The following is a 15,569-nucleotide window of genomic DNA, read 5'->3' as shown; positions in this document are numbered from 1 at the left end:
ATTACTTCGTCTTTAGAAGATTCAATGTCAAAAGCAGCCTCACACCTTGAAGCAATACGAAAACTACTAAACAACCTAAAATTATGCTTAAATATGAGCAAAACAGAATGTATACTAATCACAAGGAAAAACTCTGGTATAACATACACTCCTCCCTTCCAATTTGACAACATTCAAATTCAACTCAAAGACAACGTTAAAGATCTGGGTTTCTGGCTAGATAATGAGCTAAATCTTAAAAAACACATCGCAGCAAAAACAAAAGAAGGCTTCTTCAAAATTCAAATACTCAAACACCTTAAACCGCTGCTTCACCCCCGGGATTTCAGAACCGTTCTTCAAACCCTCATCTTCTCCAGTATTGACTATTGCAACTCCCTTCTAATTGGCCTTCCCAATGCAACCTTAAGACCACTGCAGTTACTCCAAAATGCAGCTGCCAGAGTCCTGACTGGTAAAAGAAAATCCGACCATATATCCCCAGTACTCCACAACCTACAGTGGCTCCCTGTTAAAAAAAGAATAGAGTACAAAGTCATCACAATTCTACATAAGACAATTCACAAAGCAGACTTCACTGCCCTGGACAATATTATACATCTGCATAAATCATCACGTACAACAAGATCTACATATAAGGGGGGCGCTCCTGAGCAGCGACCAAGATGGCCGCTTAGCCTTGAAGCTCCACCGGGTCGCTTACTATTTTGGGATCAAAACAGCCTTTTCCTACGATTAACTCACCGCTCTTCATCTCACCTTGCAAAGTACGATGGCGGCTGCCAAATCTGGAAAAATTGAGGCGGCATTCGCGGCGGTCTCCGCTGGTTCAAAGCGAGCGAAACAAGACCCACCCACGCCGGACAAAACTGCGGCCTCAAAAAATATGGCGTCTGCAGATCAGGTTCTTACGGAGCTTAAACAGCTCAAAGAAATGCTTCAAGTAAACATCGATACCACCTCTGCTATCCGGGGTGAGCTGCAAACAGTAACCAAACAAATAGCGGCATTTCAAATACGGCTGGATGACGTGGAAGCGCAAGCCTCCTCTTTATTAGTGGCCACAGCGGCTTTACCTTGCCTGAATTCTGGCATCGAGCAATTACAAAAGGATGTAGAAGACCTGTCCAACCGTAATCGCAGAAACAATCTCAGGGTACTCGGAGTACCAGAAGGAGCTGAAGGTACTGACTCTGTCTCCTTTATTTCTACTTTTATACCATCGCTCCTTACATTAAAATTTAATCAGCCCTTTGAAGTCGAACGGGCCCATCGGATCCCGGCTAAGCCGATCAGGGGCGCCAAGTACCCACGGCCTATAATTTTCAAAGTACTCAGGCATCCCCACGTACTGCTCATCATGGCGGCTGCCAAGAATTCGGCGCCACTACAATATCAAGGGAACAATATTATTATTGTTCCAGACTTCGCTAAGGCCACTGCAGCACGCCGCAAACAATTTTTGACAATGCCGCCGCAACTGCGTTCTCTAGGGGCACAATATGGTCTCCTATACCCGTCGCAAATGCGGGTCACGCTAAATAACCGCACAAAAATTTTTCAAACTCCAGAAGCTCTGGACGAATTTTTGAGATCTCAAGGTTCTGCAGGAATGATAACCTGAGCTCCCTCGCAGCTCCAACAGAGCTCTGTTTCCCCAGAAATGGCTCCCCCGGGAGTGGAACATGACGCCTACCTGGAGCGGTGAGACACACAATGCTGCACCTTTTTTTTTATGTTTATTTTTTATTTCTTTTTTACCGGATATTAGATAACGGTGTATCAAGACTCTTTCTTTTGATCCCATGATACTCTACGCTGGTAGTCTATTTTTTCTCAGCGACCTGGCCGACTTGTAAGGCCAGCCGCAACCTCTGGCACATTCGGAGGCCCAATTTGTTGATTATTGCCTCATGGCTCTCCAATTTCCCACGTATTGGACTTACTATTCCTACTGTTTCTCCTTTTCTTGTCTACTTTTCTACCTGAACTGTGACACCCCACACCGCGCAAAGAAGCCTTTCTTCTATGTTTATCATCTAACAGCAGCTCAAGCAATGATTAAAGTCCACATCATAAGTAATGAGCCTCCAATCCTGTTTAATGGCTACTACCACCTCTAACATTAATGTAATATCCCTGAACGTCAACGGCTTCTCTAACCAAATCAAAAGAAAGAAGATCCTCAGCTATTTACAAACTTTACATACAGACATAGCTCTACTACAAGAAACCCATCTTACCCCTAATGAATCATTAAAGCTTCGGCAACAATGGGTTGGTTCGGTTTTATTCAGCCCCGCTGTTCACAAAAAGAGAGGGGTCGCCATCCTCCTACACAAAAAACTGGACGCGGAAATCATCTCTCAAACAGCAGACACAGACGGCAGATGGATAATGGCAAACATCAAGATTGCAGGCCATATTTATTCTCTTCTCAATCTATATGCCCCTAATTCGGACGATCCAGGATTTTTCCATTCGGTATTTGCTAACTTGCTAACCATGGGTGACAGCCCCATCATAGTGGGAGGAGACTTCAACCAGCCCTTGGACCCTTTTCTGGATAAATCCTCTGCATTACGACCCCAGAAACCCAAAGCCTGCATCGCCATCAAGCATCTTATGGACACCTTCGGCCTAATCGATCCGTGGCGGCTTCTGCACCCTACAACAAAGGATTTTACCTTCTTCTCCTCTCCTCATTCTTCCTATTCTCGCATAGACTACTTTCTAACATCACGCTCCTTGGTTCCTCACACCCAATCTGCCAATATCGCACCTATTTTAGTCTCCGATCATGCGGCGGTTACGTTGACTCTGCGTCTACCCTCTCCTCTCCAGAATGACAGACGCTGGAGATTCAACTCATCTCTTCTATCTGAACCAGATTTCATCAGCTCACTCCAACTCAAAATCCAAGAATATTTTCAATTTAACTCTTCAATGAACATCTCTCCCTCCACTGTTTGGAACGCTTTCAAGGCCACTATTAGAGGTGACATCATTAGTCATACTATAGCTTCCCGGAGAGCTCAGACAGCTACTCTTCTGCAACTTGAAACTCAAATTTCAACACTGGAACAACAGCATATGATGTCCCCCACCCAGGTCTCGTTAACGTCCCTGCTCGGCGAGATACCATTACAATCAAGTTCTGAGCGCCAAAGTTGTTTTGGGTCTTCACCACTCCCGAGCTCTGTATTATGCGGAACACAATAAATGTGGCCATCTTTTGGCTACATATCTTAAAAAACGCCAAGAGAAACAACGGATAACTAAGATATTGTCTCCTAAAGCACAACCTTTAACTTCAGACTCAGATATCTTAACAGCATTCCGAGACTTCTACGAACAACTATACCATTCGGAAGCAGATGCACCTAAATCCGCAGATTGTATACGGCGCTTTTTGGAGCCTCTACAGCATCCTTCTCTTACAGCTGACCAAGTTGCTTTTCTCGAACAGCCTATCACGGAGACGGAAATAACGTCGGCCATCTCATCTCTACCCGCTGGGAAAGCACCAGGCCCTGATGGATTTAATTCGGACTTTTATCTTGCTTTCAAATCTGATCTTGTACCAAGGCTGAATGCTTATTTTTCCTCCTTCACCTCCCACTCTGAATCTCTCACTACCTTCACTGAAGCTTGCATTGTGGTCCTGCCTAAACCAGGCAGGGACTCTACACTCATATCTAATTATAGGCCAATTTCCTTACTCAACACCGACTATAAAATTTTCACTAAGGTACTCGCCAACAGGCTGTCACGGGTCCTATGCTCTATCATACATCCGGATCAGTCTGGTTTCATTAAAGGCCGGTTAATCGCAAATAATACTCGGATGTTTTTTCATGTCCTGCACCATGCCTCCTCCCTTCCACTGCCAGCCATAGCTGTTTCACTGGATGCAGAAAAGGCATTCGACAGGGTCGAATGGCCTTTTCTATTAGCTTCCCTCCGCTGGTTCGGGGTGGGCCCAACCTTTCTTTCCTGGATTAACAAAATGTACACATCCCCTGCTGCTTTCCTATTTATTAACAACAGGTCATCTGCCCCCTTTCATTTAAATAGAGGCACTCGACAGGGATGCCCCCTATCCCCTCTCTTATTTAATATAGCTTTAGAACCTCTGTTAATAGCAATCCGGCAATCTGATACTATTGCAGGTTTCCCAATGGGAAAAGAGACGTACAAACTATCCACTTATGCGGACGACGTTCTCCTCTTTCTTACTGACCCAGATTGCTCCCTTCAGGCCTTATTTCACCTAATATCCACCTATTCCCTCGCATCTGGCTATAAAATAAACTGGCATAAAACTGAGTTGCTCCCCCTTAACATTATGAGCTCCGTGTTGAATTTCACCCAATACTCTATACAGAAAGTTACTCAAGGCCTCAAATACTTGGGGCTTCGGTTTTACTTGGACATCCCCACCACCCTGGGTTACAGTGAATCCTCAATACTACAGATGATACGGGAAACCACTTATAAGTGGTCCCCATTGCACCTTTCTTGGTGGGGAAGATTAGACACTATCAAAATGGTACTTACGCCCCGAATAACATACCTTCTAGCTATGACCCCAGTTTTTTTCTCCTCGGACTTTTACAAGCTTATTGAGACTCTGTTAACTAGATTTCTCTGGAGACATAAAGCTCCGCGCATCGCCCTACAAAAGTTAAAATGTACTAATTCACAAGGGGGGGTGAACTTCCCTGACTTCTACCTATACCATTTGGCTTTTCTGCTGCAGCATGGACGGTATTACTTCGACCCTGATCAAAGCCCCTTGGAAGGTCCCCGTTGGCTGCCAATTGAACGAGATATAATCTCCCCTATCCCCTTGAGGTACTTTCCAGGGGTTCCTCTTACAGCGATACCGACATCTAATCCTATTATTGTCACCATGCACAAAGCACTGAAACTGCTTGACACTTTTCGTCCCCAACATATGCCAGCTTGGATGAAGTCTTCTATGGCCCCACTTTGGAATAATCCCGGGATTCAAATAGCGGGACATCCCCTTAACTGGTCGCTTTGGAAGAAATCGGGGATTTGGTTGCTAACCTCTGTGCTGCATCAGAACTCACTCCTCCCCTTTGAACACCTGCGAGTTCAATTTGGCCTTCCAACAACTCAGTTTTATGCATGGTTACAACTTCGATCATCTATATCAGCCCTTAATCTTCAAGAGTTATTCTCCACCACTTCCCCTTTTGCTCCCTCATTCTTTCAGACATATGGCACTTTAGGACATTTAGCCTCCAGGTTGTATAAAACTTTTAAAACATCTTACCCTCATAAGTCCATTCTCAGTCTCCAAGCCCTGTGGGCATGGGAATTTGACTCTGAGACACGGCCCCTAAATTGGACCAGAGTATGGAAAACCTCGATACGCATATCACTATCTTCTAGCCTTACTCAGACCGCTTTTTTTATTCTTCATAGAGCGGTTTGGACTCCATGGATCATGCACCGTGCTGGACTGCTCCAGACCCATAACTGTTGGTCATGTAACGCACCTAAAGGTACCCTTTCTCACGCCCTTTTTTACTGTACTCATGTGGCCAGTTTTTGGTCTGCAATATGGGAGATGATTTCCAGCATACTACATTTTTCGATTCCCCTTACATTTTCTATAATAATACTACGGGGTTCTGATCCAGCTTTCAATGATCTCCCTAATCACGCTCAAAAATTATTGGATTTTTTACTTCTAGTGGCTCTTCACAATATCATGGTAAACTGGAAGAGTAGTGATATGCTATCTAAACAATTATGGTGGAATTCGGTCTGCCTCTATTTAAAATACGAAAAGGCCATGGCAATTAAATTCCATAGATTATCCTCTTGGTCTCAGGTGTGGAAGCCGATTGACGATTATTTAGCAGTGCCTGTTACATGATGTGGACCTTGTACGCTTTCCAGCACTCATACTGATCACCGTTGGGCATTACGTTAATCCGCTTGAAGTGTCACCCTCTTCTTCTTTTTCTCTTTTCTTTTTCTCTTCTCTTCTTTTTTCTCCTTTCCTTCTTTTTCTGTACTAAGCTTTCTTAACTAATTGTCACTTGCCGGATTGAGGCCCTTGCTATGTATGTTTGATGTTTGCCAATATACTGCATAATATTGCTTAAGTACCGATGTGTTATACAAGTTTATATATGCTTCTCTTCCTGTAAGTGACTATCTTTAAAAAGTTAATAAAAATTATTTCAACAAAAAAAAAAAAAAAGATCTACATATAAAATTCAGCTGGATGTCCCTTCATTACCACAAGCCAAACTTTCCTCCACCAGAAATAGAGCCATTTCTATAGTCGGCCCAAAATTATGGAACTCTTTACCTCTACACCTCAATTCACAAGAAAATCTTAAATCCTTTAAAAAGGAACTTAAAGAATGGCTACTCTCACAGTCTTACAATGACTGTTCACCCAATGATAACAGAGCATAAAACCTTTTTCATATCCACCTCTCGCCCCCTTTTTATTCCAACAATCCTTCTGACTCTCGCCCGACTTGCAGAAACCTTCTTTCTCATTAACAGCTTCAACCGTCAACTTCAAGAACTGCATACATTCTTATCTATTGTTCAATGTACTTGTTAACTTTTACTAAGTTAATACTCTGTTTCTATCTGTTTTAATGTTATGAATTCAAATGTAACTGGTTCGTTGTAATGTAAACCGGAGTGAAGGCATTGTCAGCTGTACCTCGGTATATAAACAAATGCTAAATAAATAAAATAAAATACTAACATCCCCTGGTGGTCCAGCGGGGTCCCGTGAGCGATTTGTCTCTCTGTGCCATCGGGCTGTGTGGCCTGCCTCATATCAAAATGGCACCGATAGCCTTTGACCTACTATGTCACAGGGGCTACAGGTGCCATTGGTCAGCCCCTGTCACATGGCCATCAGCGCCATCTTGTGCTCCTACCATGTGACAGGAGCTGACCAATGGCACCAGTAGCCCCTGTGACATAGTATGGACAAAGGCTATCGGCAGCAATTGAGAACAAGGCGATGTCCGAATACATTGAGGATAATTTACAGAAGGGGTTTATTAGACCATCAAAGTCTCATGCTGGCGCAGGCTTCTTCTTTGTGGGGAAGAAGGATGGTATCCTAGGTCCTTGTATCGATTACAGAGGTCTTAACGAGATCATGATTAAAGACCGTTATCCCTTGATTTTAATCTCAGAGCTATTTGACTGGCTTCAAGGGGCCAAAATATTTTCAAAACTCAACCTGACGGGGGCCTACAACTTAGTTCGCATTCGCAGTGGCGACGAATGGAAAACAGACTTCAACACGCGAGAAGGCCACTTTGAGAACTTAGTGATGTCCTTCAGCCTGTGCAATGCACCCGCCATATTCCAGAATATGATGAATGACATCTTGCAGGATATTTTGTACAAGAGTGTCGTGGTATACCTAGGTGATATCCTGATCATTTCCCAGGATATGTCCACTCACATAGAAGACGTCCAACAAGTACTCCGCCGACTCCGTGAACATCGGCTCTACGCCAAACTCTCCAAGTGCGAATTTCACAAAGACTCAGTGCCTTTTCTTGGCTATATAGTGCCTAAAGATGGCTTCCAAATGGACCCTCTCAAACTTGAGAGTATCAAAAATTGGTCTCAACCTACCAGCCTGAAGGCCCTGAGATGGTTTCTGGGGTTCCCCAACTATTATACAAGCTTTATAAAGAACTACTCTTCTTTAACAGTACACTTGACCACAATGACCCGCAAGAGTGTCAACGCTTCAAAATGGTCTGCGGAGGCCATTTCTGCGTTCGAGAAACTGAAGTCTGCCTTTTCCATGGAACCATGCTTGCGGCATCCTGACCTCAACAAGGCCTTTATCGTTGAAGTTGATGCTTTAGATGTCAGCATGGGGGTCGTATTGAGCCAGACAGGAGACTCTAAAGACTTACGTCCCTGTTCCTTCTTCTCACAACGATTCTCCCCGGCCGAGAAGAACTATGGGATTGGCGACAAAGAGCTCTTGGCAATAAAGCTTGCATTCGAGGAATGGTGGCCTTGGCTCGAAGGTGCTCAACATCAAATAACCATTTTCACAGATCACAAAAATCTAGAGTACCTCCGCCACGCACAACAGCTTAACCACAGACAAGCCAGATGGTCCTTGTTTTTTAATTGTTTCAACTTTGTATTCAAGTATTGCCCCAGAGACAGAAATACAAGAGCTGATGCCTTGTTACACTCCTTTCTCTCGGAGGATGTTCCTGAAGAACCTCAGCACATAATAGATCAGAAGAAAGTCATCTTGATGACTACTCATTCTGTGCCCACTGGTAAAATCATCGTACCAAAACACCTCAGGAAGAAAGTGCTCTTTTGAACACACGATTCCAAGCTGGCTGGCCATCCTGGTCAATGCCAAACTCTGCTCAAGATCCAGAAGTTCTATTGGTGGCCTACGATCAAGCAGGATACCTATTCCTATGTGGCATCCTGTACCAACTGTGCCAAGAACAAACCTGCTTCTGGCCGTCCGTGGGGTTTGATGCAACCACTGCCAGTTTAGGAACAATCCTGGTCACACAATGCTACTGATTTTGTAGTCGATTTACCCCTTTCCGGAGGAATGAATACCATCTGGGTAACAGTTGATCGCTTCAGCAAGATGACCCACTTTGTCGCCCTGCCTGGTTTACCTTCAGCCTTGGAGCTTGCGAAGCTCTTCATTTCGCACATATTTTGCTTTCACGGTCTACCTAGTCACATTGCTCTGACTGAGGATCTCAATTCATGGCAAGATTCTGGAAGGCCTTGTGCAAGTTATTCAACATTTCTCTAGACTACACCTCAGCCTATCATCCGCAATCAAATGGCCAAACAGAACGGATGAATAGAACCTTAAAGCAGTTTATTTGTGCCTATGTCAGTTCCCATCAGAATAACTGGACTGAACTATTACCATGGGCTGAATTCGCCAACAACTCTCATCCAGCAACATCAACTGGATCAACATCCTTTGAAGTGGTATATGGACGTTCTCCAACACCGCCACTTTCACTGAAGCTCTCAGTGATATCCCCAGCAGCTCAAGCTACTGCTGATGAAATCCATAACCTGTGGACTCAGACAAAAGACATGCTGAACAAAGCGAGTGACCGCGCTAAGAAGTACTATGACGCGCTAGTCTTCAAACCTGGAGATAAAATCTGGCTATCTACCAAATTCCTCAGACTGAAGTTACCCTCCACTCGGTTTGCTCCTCACTACCTTGGACCATTTCCAATCCTCCGATGTCTTGGCAATATCACCTATAGTCTGAAGCTACCACCTGGACTCAATATCCACAACGCTTTTCACTTTTCAATCTTAAAACCGCTCATTCTCAGTGAACCTGAACAGAGTGTCAGTTACTATCCTTAACAGAAGGCATGGGGGTAACCTGTATGGATCATCAGTTAATACCCTTACCAGAAAGCATGGGGATCACATGCATAGAGCAGCAATTACTACCCTTAACAGAAGGCATGGGGGTAACCAGCACAGAGCAGCAGCTATTACTCTTAACAAAAAGCATGGGGATCACATGCATAAAGTGGCAGTTAATACCTTTCACAGAAGGTTTGTGGCTAACCTGAACAGATTGACAGTTACTATCCTTAACAGAAAGCATGGGGATCACATGCATAGAGCGGCAGTTACTACCCTTAACAGAAGGCATGGAGGTAACCTGTATGGAGCGTCAGTTACTACCCTTACCAAAAAGCATGGGGATCACATGCATAGAGCAGCAGTTACTACCCTTAACAGAAGGCATGGGGGTAACCTGCACAGAGCGGCAGTTACTACCCTTAACAGAAAGCTTGGGGGTAACTTGTATGGAGAGGCAGTTACTACCATTAACAGAAAACATGGGGATCACATGCATAGAAGAGCAGTTACTACCCTTAACAGAAGGCTTGGGGGTAAACTGCACAGAGTGGAGCAGATTTTTAAAAAGTATGCCCACGCATACTTTTGCTCACGCGGCCGGTGCAAACAAAAGTACGCCGGATTTTAATAGATACGCGTATAGCCGCGCATATCTTTTAAAATCCGGGTTCGGCGTGCGCAAGGCTGCGCAAAATCGGCAGCCTGCATGCGCCGAGCCGCGCAGCCTGCTTCTATTCCCTCCATCCCCCCGCACCTTCCCCTCCCTTCCCCTACCTAACCCATCCCCCAGCCCTATATAACCCCCCCTACCTTTGTTGGAAAAGTTACGCCTGCCCGAGGCAGGTGTAACTTGCGCGCGCCAGGCCGGCTGCCGGCGTGCTATGTTCCAATCCGGGGGCTGGTCCGGAGGCCACGACCACACCCCCGGAATACCCCCGGGCCGGCACCATGCCCCCGAACGTCACGCCACCCCCCCAACACGCCCCCCGACATGCCCCCCTAGCAAAGCCCCGGGACTTAGGCACGTCCCGGGGCTTTTGCATGCCACCGAGCCTATTCAACATTAGAGATGTGCATTGTTTTTTGTGTTCGTGTCATTCTTCGTTTTTCGGCCACCATGGAAAATGTCGTTTTTTCTCGGTTCGGGTCTTTTTTTTCGCGAAAAATCAATTTTTAGTTAGTGAGCGCTAACTCCCCATTAGTGCGCGCTAACTGTCCGTTAGTGCGCGCTAACTCCCGTTAGCGCGCACTAACAAAAACTAACAAAAAGTAACAAAATCTAACGGTTTTTGTTAGTGCGCGCTAACGGGAGTTAGCGCGCACTAACGGGGAGTTAGTGCGCACTAACTCCCGTTAGTGCGCACTAATTGGAAAAACAAATTTTTGCGAAAAAATGGGAAAATCCTGATTTTTTTCGGGCTCCCTGAAACATGCCGAATTGGACAATTTCTTTGCAATTTTCCAATTCGACAAAAACGAATGCACATCTCTATTCAACATAGGCTCGGTGCGTGCAGGGGGAGCTTGGGGCAGGTATTCGGGGGGTACATGCATATCTTATGTGCATACCCATTTGAAAATCTACCCCTGTGGCTGTTATTACCCTTAACAGAAAGCTTGTGGGTAACCTGTATGGAGTGGCAGTTACTACCCTTAACAGAAAGCATGGGGGTAATCTGCACAGAGCGGCAGTTACTACCCTTCTCAGAAAGCACTGGGGTAAACCTGTATGGAGCAGCAGTTATTACCCTTAACAGAAGGCTTGGGGGTAAACTGCACAGAACAGCAATTGCAACCATGAGCAGCTTGCAGGGCAGTCTGTGCTATGTTACTGTGTATATAGCAATGTTTTTAGCAAGGCATTTCACCCTACCCCTATCATAAAGGAAACATGGTTGAACAGAAAGGGTTAATTTATGATAGCGGGTACAAGTTTTGCAATTATAAAACTTTTAATAGGCCCCAGTGCAGTCGCTGTGTCAGAGATGTAATTATCCAAGCCTTAGCCTGCAGACTGAGAAGGTAACAAAGCCCGCAGTGGCAGGGAAGCACAATAGCAATTACCACCTGTAAGTTACAGCAGAAGATACATTCCTCCTGTGAGAAGCGTACACAGCCACCCAGCCTGCCACTCATCTTTCTTAAAGCGGGAGGCAGATACATCTTAGATTAGTAATTCAGTTTTTTAATTATATTCGGCTCTGGTTGTAAGTGCCCCTGTTGATAAAAAGATTGGTGGATTTCATTCACCATCACATTCAACTCCTAAGCTACCAGATATTTAGATGAAGAAGGTTAAATAAAAAAACAGACATTGGGCTTCTCAATATCTCTGCTCTTTGTTTGTTTGTTTTCTATCTTGGTGTTAACACACTGATGCCTTTTTTTTTTCTTATTACCTAGATCTGGGTGTTTTGTCAAGACAGCTCTAGGGGGTATAGACATTAGGGAGAGGATGCTGGATGCTACAGTCAGAGGATGTGCAGGTATTAAAACAAATGCCAGCAGCTGAAAATGAATTTAAAAAAAAAGTTATGCTAGCAGCTCAGATCCTCTCTACTGCCAGCTCCATAAAGTAAAAAGCAAACGTCTCCCCACTGTCTGCAATCCACTAGGACGGCCAGGGATATTAGGGAGGGGAATTTAGTGAAGGGAGGAGGAGCAGGTGTGCGGCCAAGTTCAAACTAGTTTTTCCAGTTTAAAGTATTTGCTTTTGGAAAGCTGACAGGGCAAACTCTTGTTAGTGATTGCAGAAGAGCCCACCGGGGATTGCTGTAATTATACCGCACCGCTAATTGATCCTGTTCTGTGTTCACTGTAGCAGGTGAGGGCAGCGGCTCGATGCTGTGCTTTGCAGGGAATTCTCCAGGCGCCACGAGCTTCCTCGCTGCAGGGAAACAGATGGTCTGCCTGCCTTTAATATTTACAGGCTATCTCTCCGGATAATTCACATAGAATCGCCCGAGGACAGTGTATTGAAAACTATGCCCGTAACCCGACAATAAGGGGTTCTGTGGGCAGAGTTTGGATTTCCATGCAAACCTGATTTTATTAAAAATATTTTTTACCTCATTTAACTTAATGAAGATGCATAACGCCATCGTTTATAAGAAGATCATAAAATCCATAATAATAATAATAATAATAATAATAAAAAAGTCTGTACAGAAATTCCTAGGCACAAGTTACACCCCACAAAGAGCAGCTGTAACCGTGCAGGTGAATAAGTGCAGCGCATCATTTTCTAAGCAAACTTTGAAAATGAGTGCAATGTATGTGCCCAGCAGCTGCGCAAGTTACCCAATACCCTGCCATGTTACAAAATCATCCTCTAAAGGTGCAGAGGTCACCTGTCTAGAGGTCCCTTTCCTGCTCTGTCCCTGCCCCCTTTATAGCTTTCATGATATAGCGTGAATCACTCAAAACCTTGGGGCAGCTAATAGCCGAGAGCCTGCAGAGCGATTGAGGCAGGCCCTGGAAGGCCTCTGGGCAGGGCCGGTGCTAGCTTTTTTGCTGCCCTCTGCTAAAAACTACTGTGCTGCCCCTCCCCTTCCTCTATTCATTCAGTGTCTGTCCCGGGCCCATCAGATAAAGCCCAGCTTGGTCCTGCAATGCTATATTTTTAAAAACTGACTTGCCCCCTCCACCCCAGAACCCATTAGTCACCCTAGGCAAACCTTCCAGCCTTGCACACACGCCACCCCCCCCCCCCCCCCCCCCCACACACACACCCTTTACAGACACACAAATTAAATTGTGCATTTATAATAAGTTTTACATGAGAAAGAACATTCGAAAGTACAGCCTGCTGAGGCGAAAATAACACAACATGCACTCCTGTGGTGCCAACCAGAAAACTCTGCTCCTATGGCATTAGGTTTTTTGTAATGTATATTGGGTGTGAGCTTGGCCCTCAAAACGCCATGAACAAACAAAATTACCATTATAATCTAGTAAACCTCCCATACCAAAACTACCCTAACAACCTTATCTATGAAAAGACAACACTGCACATATTACACCAGGCCCTAGAACACCAATAAAACTCTTATTAGGAAACCAGGCTCCTATAGATCCCTACACAGAAATTACAGGCCAGCAAAATACATCACCTTGGTCACACATGCAGAACACAAAGACAGACCCTCACTAAATACAGAATAAAGATACCAGAAAGTATAAACAGAAACGTGCTGAGAAGAACTGAACTGGAATCCACAGCAAGCAGAGCAATAATGGAAAAACAGAAACATTACCATTCTTCATAAAACATCAAGGGCTGGATTTTAAAAAGGAGTGAGCGGGCGTACATGTGCGCACGCTACCCGGTGCGCGCACAAGTACACCTGATTTTATAACTTGCACGCACAGGCACGCGCAAGTTATAAAATTAAGGGTAGGCGCACATAAGGGGGTGCACAATTGTGCACCTTGCGCATGCCGAGCCACGCTGCCTTCCCCCGTTCCCTTCCTCCTAGCCTGACTTTCCCACCCCTTCCCCTAACCTTTACCCCCCTAGCCCTACTCTAACCCCCGCTGTCCTTTGTCTTACCTTTTGCGCCTGCCTCCAGGCAGGCACAAGTTGCATGCACCGGCATGCGATCCTCCAACAGAGCAGCAATGGCCGCTGGCGTGCGGACATGGACACAATCATTTTCTAACATGCATGCCTTGCCGCACACATGTTATAAAATATGGTTCCTGCATGCATATGCACGCCAGATTTTTAAATCCGCACGCACATGTGGATGGGTTGGCACTCACTTGCTCAGGGGTGGGGGGAATTTTCTAAACCAATACAAGGCGATGCAAGTTGACCTTCCTCAATTCCCTCCCAGTCCCCTACACCCTACCTAACCTTCCTACCTTTCCCCTCTCATCCCCAACCCCTAGCTATTAGGGGTTTTTTTGTTTTAATGGTCTTTAATGTTTTAATGGCTGGCTGCCAGCATGCACTTCACCGGGACAGCAGCCAATGGCGCTGTTCTGGCCTGCCCCTGCCCCGCCCCTCCCTGCCTAGACCATGCCCCCCCAGTCCACACCCTTTTGAGAAGCCTGGCACTTCACCATGTAACGGGGTTACATGCATGGCCGGGCCCTTCCCAAAATGCACACACAGCATGCACAAGGCCCGGCCAAGCGCATAACCCCCTCCCCCCCCCCCGTTTTTACACGCAGGACCTTTTAAAATTGTGCCTTTAATATTTCAAAAGAGCAGAATTATCAAACTACACCCAATAATTAAAACTAATACGGATTTTAATAAATCTCCTGCTCCCCATATCTGTGATCTTCTGATTTCCAGTCACCCTGAGATTGTCGTGGATTGGGGGAAGTAGGGATACCCAAATGTTAACTTCTCTCCAAAACTCCACACAGAGAGGCTTAAGGAACTCCAAATGGACTTGTTGGAGTAAACTAGAACAAAAGGCATCCTCCTACCAGGTGCAGGAATGATGTTCATGTAGACCTGGCACTCTCGGACCCCCGTGAACACCACACTACACTCTCAACTCATAACATACTATCTCCCTTTGTTTAGCCTCACAGACAGACGGATGGACATGAACTTCCCAAGAGATGTTCTTTGCACAAGAATGCTTTAAAAGGGAAAAAGAGTGCATGATAGAAACCTTGAAATATTTAGCGGAGTACAATAAGGTTCAAGACGTTGTAACTGTCTAAAGAAAAAGAAATTCAAGGACAAGAAGTCCTAGTATGATGTTGGAGGGAGGAAGGATCAGAGACAACATGAGCTAATTTTCGGTTTGATTAAAGAGCGGTAACTGTAACTGCACATTAAATAAAGTCAGTGTGTACTAAATCGAATAACTGCACACTGAAAACAATTGATAAATATGCACTGAATGGGTTTTAGCTTACACTTAAAACATTTAGTACACACTAGAATGGAATGGGTGTCTTCATTCGCTAACATTTCCATGCAACTTTATGTGCCATAGCAGAGTAAAACTAAGGATATGCTGAGCCGGTCAGATGACACAATTTATGCATGTCTAGTAGGACAGTGGAAATGATCAAATGTTTGGAAACCTTCCACCATTCCATCTGATTCTTATCACCCATGCTCTTCACATGAAGGCCACTTCATTTGCTGTGCTTCTGCAGCTGGTTGTCCA

The sequence above is a fragment of the Rhinatrema bivittatum genome, chromosome 16, assembly GCF_901001135.1.
Source record: "Rhinatrema bivittatum chromosome 16, aRhiBiv1.1, whole genome shotgun sequence".
Lineage (NCBI taxonomy): Eukaryota > Metazoa > Chordata > Amphibia > Gymnophiona > Rhinatrematidae > Rhinatrema > Rhinatrema bivittatum.
This window is presented reverse-complemented; position numbering follows the sequence as displayed.